The sequence below is a fragment of the Simochromis diagramma genome, unplaced genomic scaffold (genome assembly GCF_900408965.1).
Source record: "Simochromis diagramma unplaced genomic scaffold, fSimDia1.1 OVJJ01000031.1, whole genome shotgun sequence".
Lineage (NCBI taxonomy): Eukaryota > Metazoa > Chordata > Actinopteri > Cichliformes > Cichlidae > Simochromis > Simochromis diagramma.
In genome coordinates, this window is record NW_024386983.1 from 41,686 (window position 1) to 48,986 (window position 7,301).

The following is a 7,301-nucleotide window of genomic DNA, read 5'->3' on the forward strand; positions in this document are numbered from 1 at the left end:
ATGTTGAAAGAAGAATAAACAGATTTTTGGTTCAACAGGCTTTATTGGTCGCCTGTATTTCCTGTACACAAAGTATTAAAAGATGTAAACCTCATAAAGTGTCTCTGTTGCTTCCTCCTCTGTAACAGCTGTCGATGTTTCTTCATTATTTTCCTGTAGTAAAGAAATAAACAACATTGCTGTTCTACTGTAAACTCATATAATCTGTGGAGTATTACTCACAACTGCATGTTGGTCTGGCTCAACAGGAGGCTGCACCAGATGCAGTACACCACCACCATCAACTGATAGAATATGAGGTTTATACAGGTCACTTATAACTTACAAGGGACCAAATGGCAATTAACAAACATACCAATCACCTTACACTTCATTGTCATTATGCTCTCAAAGACAACCAAGACTGAGGGAAGGCAAAATCAGTAGGAAAATAACTTCACTACAAAATAATCCATTATGGTAAAGAGTTTATCAAATGAATGAGTAGCACTGCAAAGGTGACTGTGAAGAAAGGATGTATGTACATCATGTATTATTTTGAATTTACCCCCTATGTAGGCACTTGTGTCTTGCAGGGTTATTGACTCAGAGGATGTCCCCGCAGAGATGCCTTCGGCCACAGGGCGCCCACTGTTTTGGCTGAGGGCCAACTCCTCAGCCTCTGTGAGTGGTGGTGGTGGAGGACCCCCACCTGTTTTTCGGGCCTCTGCTTTTTTTCTGTTGGCTATAACGGGTCACATTTGAGCATACAGAGTAAGCAAATATGTACTTGTAATGTGCTCAGATAATTTCAATAAGTGCTTACAGAACGAAAATTAATGTAGCCTCTAACTGCAATTGATTTACATCGGACAAACAGACCAAGCACTATGGCTCATGATACAATTACACCTTACCTGTTTGGACTATATTTTTATATTTCATTTTTACTTGCTGCCAGGCACGTTTGGGGCCTGTTGGGTTGCACCTGCGCTCACATCACATCACAAAATAAAATGTATAAAATAACAAATAAAATAACATATGATGAAATAACGTGTTAAATTGGTGGAAATCCCTAGATCAATGTTTAAATTAACACTCACGCATTGACTCTGTCGGCTATGTTTTGCCATGCATGCTCCCTTTCTTTCGCAACTGTGGCTGTGTTACTTTTTTCCGCGGAATTTGCATGTTATCGGCATATACTGCCATCAGAATTTCGCCGTCAAGCGCTGTAAAATACATTGACCGCGCCTTCTTTCCCTCCGTCTCCATGGTGACTCGCTTGATCTGTGCTCCGCTTATCAGGGCTTTATGTATCCTCGTGCGCGTGCTTAACTTGGGGTTAAAGCAACTCCGCGTTGATTGAACTACTTGTTATCAGCCTTTCTGAAACCGAATATTCCGAGTTGGACAGTTCGGGGTTACTCAACCGTGGGTGTCGTTTTTCACTCTGAGTTTTCTAAACCGGCTTCCTGAAACAGGGCCCTGATCGGCTTTTCTCTCTTGTTTGTTTATCGCCTACTTTGCGCCAGAAAGAGGAAACCAGCGGATGTCGCGCTAAACAACAGCAGCACGTTTAAGCTTGATCAGCTGTTGTTGGAATTTATTTAATATTAATTTCTGGTATCAGCTGATGTTTGCTGGAGCCACAGCTGTAAAGCTGCTGGTCATGATGTCGGTTTGGATATGTGGTGAGAGGGAAACATGAAGATGAAACCATGAGATGTCCTTACTGAATCATCAGAGCTGAACAGGTGATGGAGAAACAGGTTTACCTTTTAGGTGACATGAATGAGTTGAAGTTATGAACTGTTTCTGAGAGACAAATAACACCAGGATCCTTTTCTAAGTAGCTGACGGCTGGTAACTGTGCAGCAAAGTGTTGCCAGGGGGGCAGGTAGGGCATTAACAGGGAGAGGGGGGCACAAAGAAATACTTTTCTTTCTTATTCTCATTTAAAATGTCTCGTTTTTATTAAATAATTATCTGAATCTTACAACCAAAGTTTTTATCTGACGTAAAATGTATAGAAATGATAAATATACCAACAAGACTGTACACCACTGTCAGAGCAGCATTTTCATTCAAAGGCTTTGTGGCTTTTCTCCTCTAATGCCTGGTGGGTGGGTCTCTAGTCAAAATGCCCGGGCTGTTTTTTGTCCCAGTCCAGCCCTGGTGTGTGTTTGTGTGTGTGTGTGTGTGTGTGTTTGTGTATGTGTGTGTGTGTGTGTGTGTCAGGGGTGATTTCATTCATCCCCCTGTGTCAGATTTATTTGGGACAGATACTGAGGGGACTCTGCGCTCACTGCCCTCTGCTGGTGACACCGCTGCACTGCACTCAGGTCAGTCTCCACCTGCTGTGTTTGCGCCTCCCACAAACAGACGGTGTCACTGGGAGTCAGGAAGCAGCCTGAGTGCTGCTGATTAAACAGGAGGAAGAATCTGCAGCTGTTTGACTCTGAGACCAGAAGCTCTAAACTTCCCGTCTCTTAAAGGCTGATCACAGCGAGCTCACACTGATTTGGATATTTACCTCTTTCTTTCTTTCTTTCTTTCTTTCTTTCTTTCTTTCTTTCTTTCTTTCTATTTACATGTTGTCACAAATATATCTTTCACATCATCAAATAAAATACAACATGTGTTTTTTAAGTAATAATTTCACTGAATGACTCCAATGTGAACTCATGTTTTGAAAGCTGAGCTCAGTTTTCACGTCCACACTCAGACGTGACTCCTGCCAGCGAGGCTGGGTCCATCCTCAGCTCGGTTTTTATTAAATAAAACCTTAACTCATTAATTACATTTTACTTTTCCTTCTTTTTTTGCTTGAGAGAAAGTCAGCTTTAATGTCAACACGTGAACAGTGATATCCTCACTTTCCACACGCAGCACAGCTGATGAGAAGAAGCTGACGGCGTGAACGTTATCACGTTCACGCCGTCCTGCTCAGCATGGAAACAGCCACAGTCCTCTCAGCTGTGATTTTTAAATCACACAGCGATGACCTCACACTCTGACTAACAATCCCAGTTTGTTCTTGGGAGGAAGATGGCTTTGTGGTCAGGAAGGGCGCACGGTGTAAAAGCTGCCAAATCAAACGCGTGGAGTGACCTGCTGTGAATCAGGGAGCAGCTTTTTTTTACTTTATTCACAAACAACAGTATAACATACAAGGCACCATCATTAATCTGAATATGTAATATCCTCGGTTGAGCGTTACAGCAAGAAAGGAAAACAAACAAACAAAACAAAAAAACCCAAAAAAATAAAAAATAACACAATGAACACAAAGAAAGACCAGTCATTGAAGGATTTGAACCAAAGGCAAAAAATAGCATGAACGAAAAAGGGCAGTCATGATTATAAAATAGGGAGGTTTCTTTTTTTAACATAGATTAAACTCGTTAAATAAAACAACATGTTTATGAGCTGTCTTGTTATTCAGCGATTTAGCCCAGAGTTTAAAGTCATTCAGCTGTTTATACATGGTTTAGCTTCAAAGTATCTGCATTTGTGAATAAAAATTTTCCCATGAACAAAAACGTCCTAATCAACAGGTCAAAATCTGCATTCTCAGCAAGTATTCCAAACTTTATTACCGTCACCGTCAAATGAGGTAACTGGATTCTCCTGAGCTGTAGCCAGCTCCACACGTCAGTCCAGGAGTGCACTGACTCACAGTAGAGAAGTGATCCAGACTTTCAATATCATCTTCACAAAATGTGCAGGCGTTCACATCTAAGTGAAGTTTCCGTCTTAAGAATTCATTGGTTGGATAAACCTCATTAATGACTTCAAAGTGAACCTCTTTTACTTTAGGGGAAAGAGGAAGTGAGATATACTTTTTTCTTATCGCCTTCACCTCCACGGTCTCAAATTCTTTAAGGATATAATTTCTTTTAACCGGATTAGGGCAAATTTCATTTATCAAAATGTTCCTGATCACTTTGTTTGTTTGTCACCAAATTCAACTCCAGCTATGCAGAGCTGCCTCAGTCCAGGAGAAATTTTATCATTGATCTCAAAGAGACTGGGATGGCTTTCATCAGGGATTTATATCTCTTAGCAGTACATCAAATTTCTCACAAAACGTCTCATGTTTTAATAAGACCTCATTCTCACCCATAAAATGAGCTACAGCCCAAATCCCTTTAGATCTCCATTCATCCACGTACACAGATTTCCTACACAAACGCATATACCTGTTGTTCCATATAGGGGCACTGTGAGGAGTAAAGTTATGTTTATAGATTCATTTCCAGTAGAGAAGCACCTGCTGATATCAGGGAGCAGCTGACTGAAGCCTTTAAAGCCACAGAAACGTCAGGAAATGCAGCTCCAAGTCCCAGCTTTGACAAACAGCACAGCGATGTGGACCAGCAGGAACCAGAACCAGATTAAAACCAGTTTGTACGAGTTCCAGATGTGATCACACCTGTTAATAACACAGAAGTGTTGGAGGCGGGGCCTGAATCAATGTCTGCTCATTCGACTTCCTGCACCTGTCACTTATTTTTTCCTTTAACAGCAACACTCCTTTTTTACCATCTCTTCATTCATGTTCACGTACTTAAAGCAAAGTATCTGATCCTGGTGTCCATCATCCGTCTGCCCCTCAGAGTTGTATCTGAATTCTGCCTGTTTCAGACCAGATACCATCTTTGTAGTGTTCGACTTTAACAGTCATGTAGATCAGGAGCTCCAGGCCTCAACAGCCGGTGTCTTCCTCTGTTTCTGATCTGAGCGTGTGCAGGATCACAACATTTATTTATTTCCACCTTCCAGCAGAAAGGAAAACTCATCCATCCGTGTGGTGTGCCTGTTCGGCTGCATCATGGCAGCAGACATGATGACGACCTGCTGAAGTTTAAACTGAGCAGGATGGAGAAGAACGGTGATTTAAATAACTTGAAGGAGTCTTTCAGAAACTGCTGACCTGCTGGGATTTTCCCACCTACTGGTTATAAGCCTATTCCAGCTGTGAGAGGCAGGCTGAACCTGGACAGGTCGCCAGTTTGTCGCAGGGCTGATCGTGACTTCTCTGTACTACAGTGGCCTCCATAGTCACCAGATTTCAATCCAGCAGAGCCCCTCTGGGATGTGCTGGAACGGGAGAGTCATGAATACAGCCGACATGTGTGCAGCAACTGTGACGGCATCACGACTAAAGTGTTTGCAGGAACTTCTTAAATTGGTGCCATGAACAGGAAGAAAAGAAGGTCAAACTGGGTGCTGGCAAATTGTACCTAATAAAGTGGCCATTGAGTGTCTAATAATGCGATTACAGCGTGTCACCAAGAGGTGGCGCTTTCTTCACTAAACTTTGACTTGTACAGTGTGTTGACAGCATTTCATGCAGAAATATTTTCTTCTGTATTGAAAATGTAAAATAAATGGATGAACATTTTAATAATGGCTTTTCGAGACCCTGAAAGTGTTTTACAATTCCACTATTCATTCACTCACTGGTGGAGGCAGCTACAGGTGTAACCACAGCTGCCCTGGGGCAGACTGACAGAGGCGAGGCTGCCATATCGCACCATCGGCAGTAGGTGAAGCGTCTTGCCCAAGGACACAACGACCGAGACTGTCCGAACCGGGGCTCGAACCGGCAACCTTCCGATCACAAGACAAGCTGCCAACTCTTGAGCCACGATCGGTTTGACCTGTAAATCATCAAAACTTTCCCAGCAACCAATAATTAGAATCTAGTTCAATAAATAAATAAGTTCATTAATAATAAGAATAATGTTCCCCATGTTGCGGCTATCCATCCACATCCACTCACCGTCTGGGCTGTATTGAAGCTGCTGTCTCTCTCCCCTCTGTTTCTCCCACTCCTGAGCAACATTTGTGGGAGTGCATGTGTGGCTCCTGCAGCCACTGCTCCATGCTGTGTGCGAGTCACCATTTAGGGCGACCTCAATTCATGGAGCTTTACACACGGTCCCGGAGTGACTTTTGGTTAATGAGGTTTTTGGGAGAAAAACTGGAAAACCTGAGAGCTGTTGGTCTGCTGTGACATTCTGTATTTTTGCTTTGACAAAGCAAGTGTTTTCTTTCTGGTAAGAGTGGGCGGTACCTGCTCCCCTTTACTGTGCTGCCTTTTATGTTGATGTACATTACTCATTTCCTGCTAAAGGGTTTGGTCTCATTGTAGGAAATTACATTACAGTTTTTTACAGATGCTAGGACACATTTCTCAATACTTAGGTCATGTTTGCAAAACTCCTCACACAGTGAGCACAACAGAAGTCTATGTGGGCTAAACTGAGGACCAGTTATCATTGTTTTGGCACAAAATGCATTCAATGACTACATCTCTCAAATTTCATGAATTATCTTCTCACTCAGACACAACAACTGCCAAAAATCTTTGTACGTACAGGACATTTTGCATGTGCTTACATACTGTTGTCAAAGCTGTTAAACTTATGGCCAAAACAATAACACAATGCAAAACTTAAAAAGACAGCAAAATCCAACAGCAATATTTTATTGAAACATATTTTAAATCTAAAAATGCAGTTTAACCAGCCACAGCTGATCCTCATTGTAGATGAACATCTACACAGGTGTTACTCCTTCAATTTTTCAACTCCTTCAATTCTGGCAGCCAGAAGATTCTTTCCTAGGTGTGTTGCCCTAGATGACATAAGATGTGATGTGGATGAGAACCTGTGGCCAAATGGAGAAGACCGAGTAGATTAGCATTACTATTGTATGTGTATCAGTGGATGGTGTGTATACAAATTCTTGTATTTTGGGATTACTTAGTGCAAAAAAATAAAAATACAGAAACAAATATTAACGAATTCTGCATGATGTCTGATTCATTCCAGTAACATATATTGAAATTATACAGTTTTTTCTGAATGCTTAAGCACATTCTGTGTAACTATTGGCTAATTTTGCAAAACTCTTCACACAAATAAGAAAACCTGTCACCCAATCATCAAAACATTGTAGTTCTCTTGCAAAAGCGAACACAGCTAGATTAACTCTTCACACCTTCGTAAAAATGGTGTTTCCGTATCAAACAGTACACACAAGCCATCATCTACTAAGCACACAATGCGCCAACTGCACACTGATGGTATGAATACAAAACACATCTGGCTTTTGCTTTCTCTGTGCACAAGGTAGGCTATGTCAGTTTGAGCTCATACTTCTGTCATAGATCCATAAGCATAGAGGGATCCAAACTTCAAGTACTGGTGTTTATTCAAACACATCAAAACAAACACAAGTGTTTATTTCCAAGTATAGGATTATTTGCAATCGCCATAATGACTATATGGGTTACTTGGTCTGCA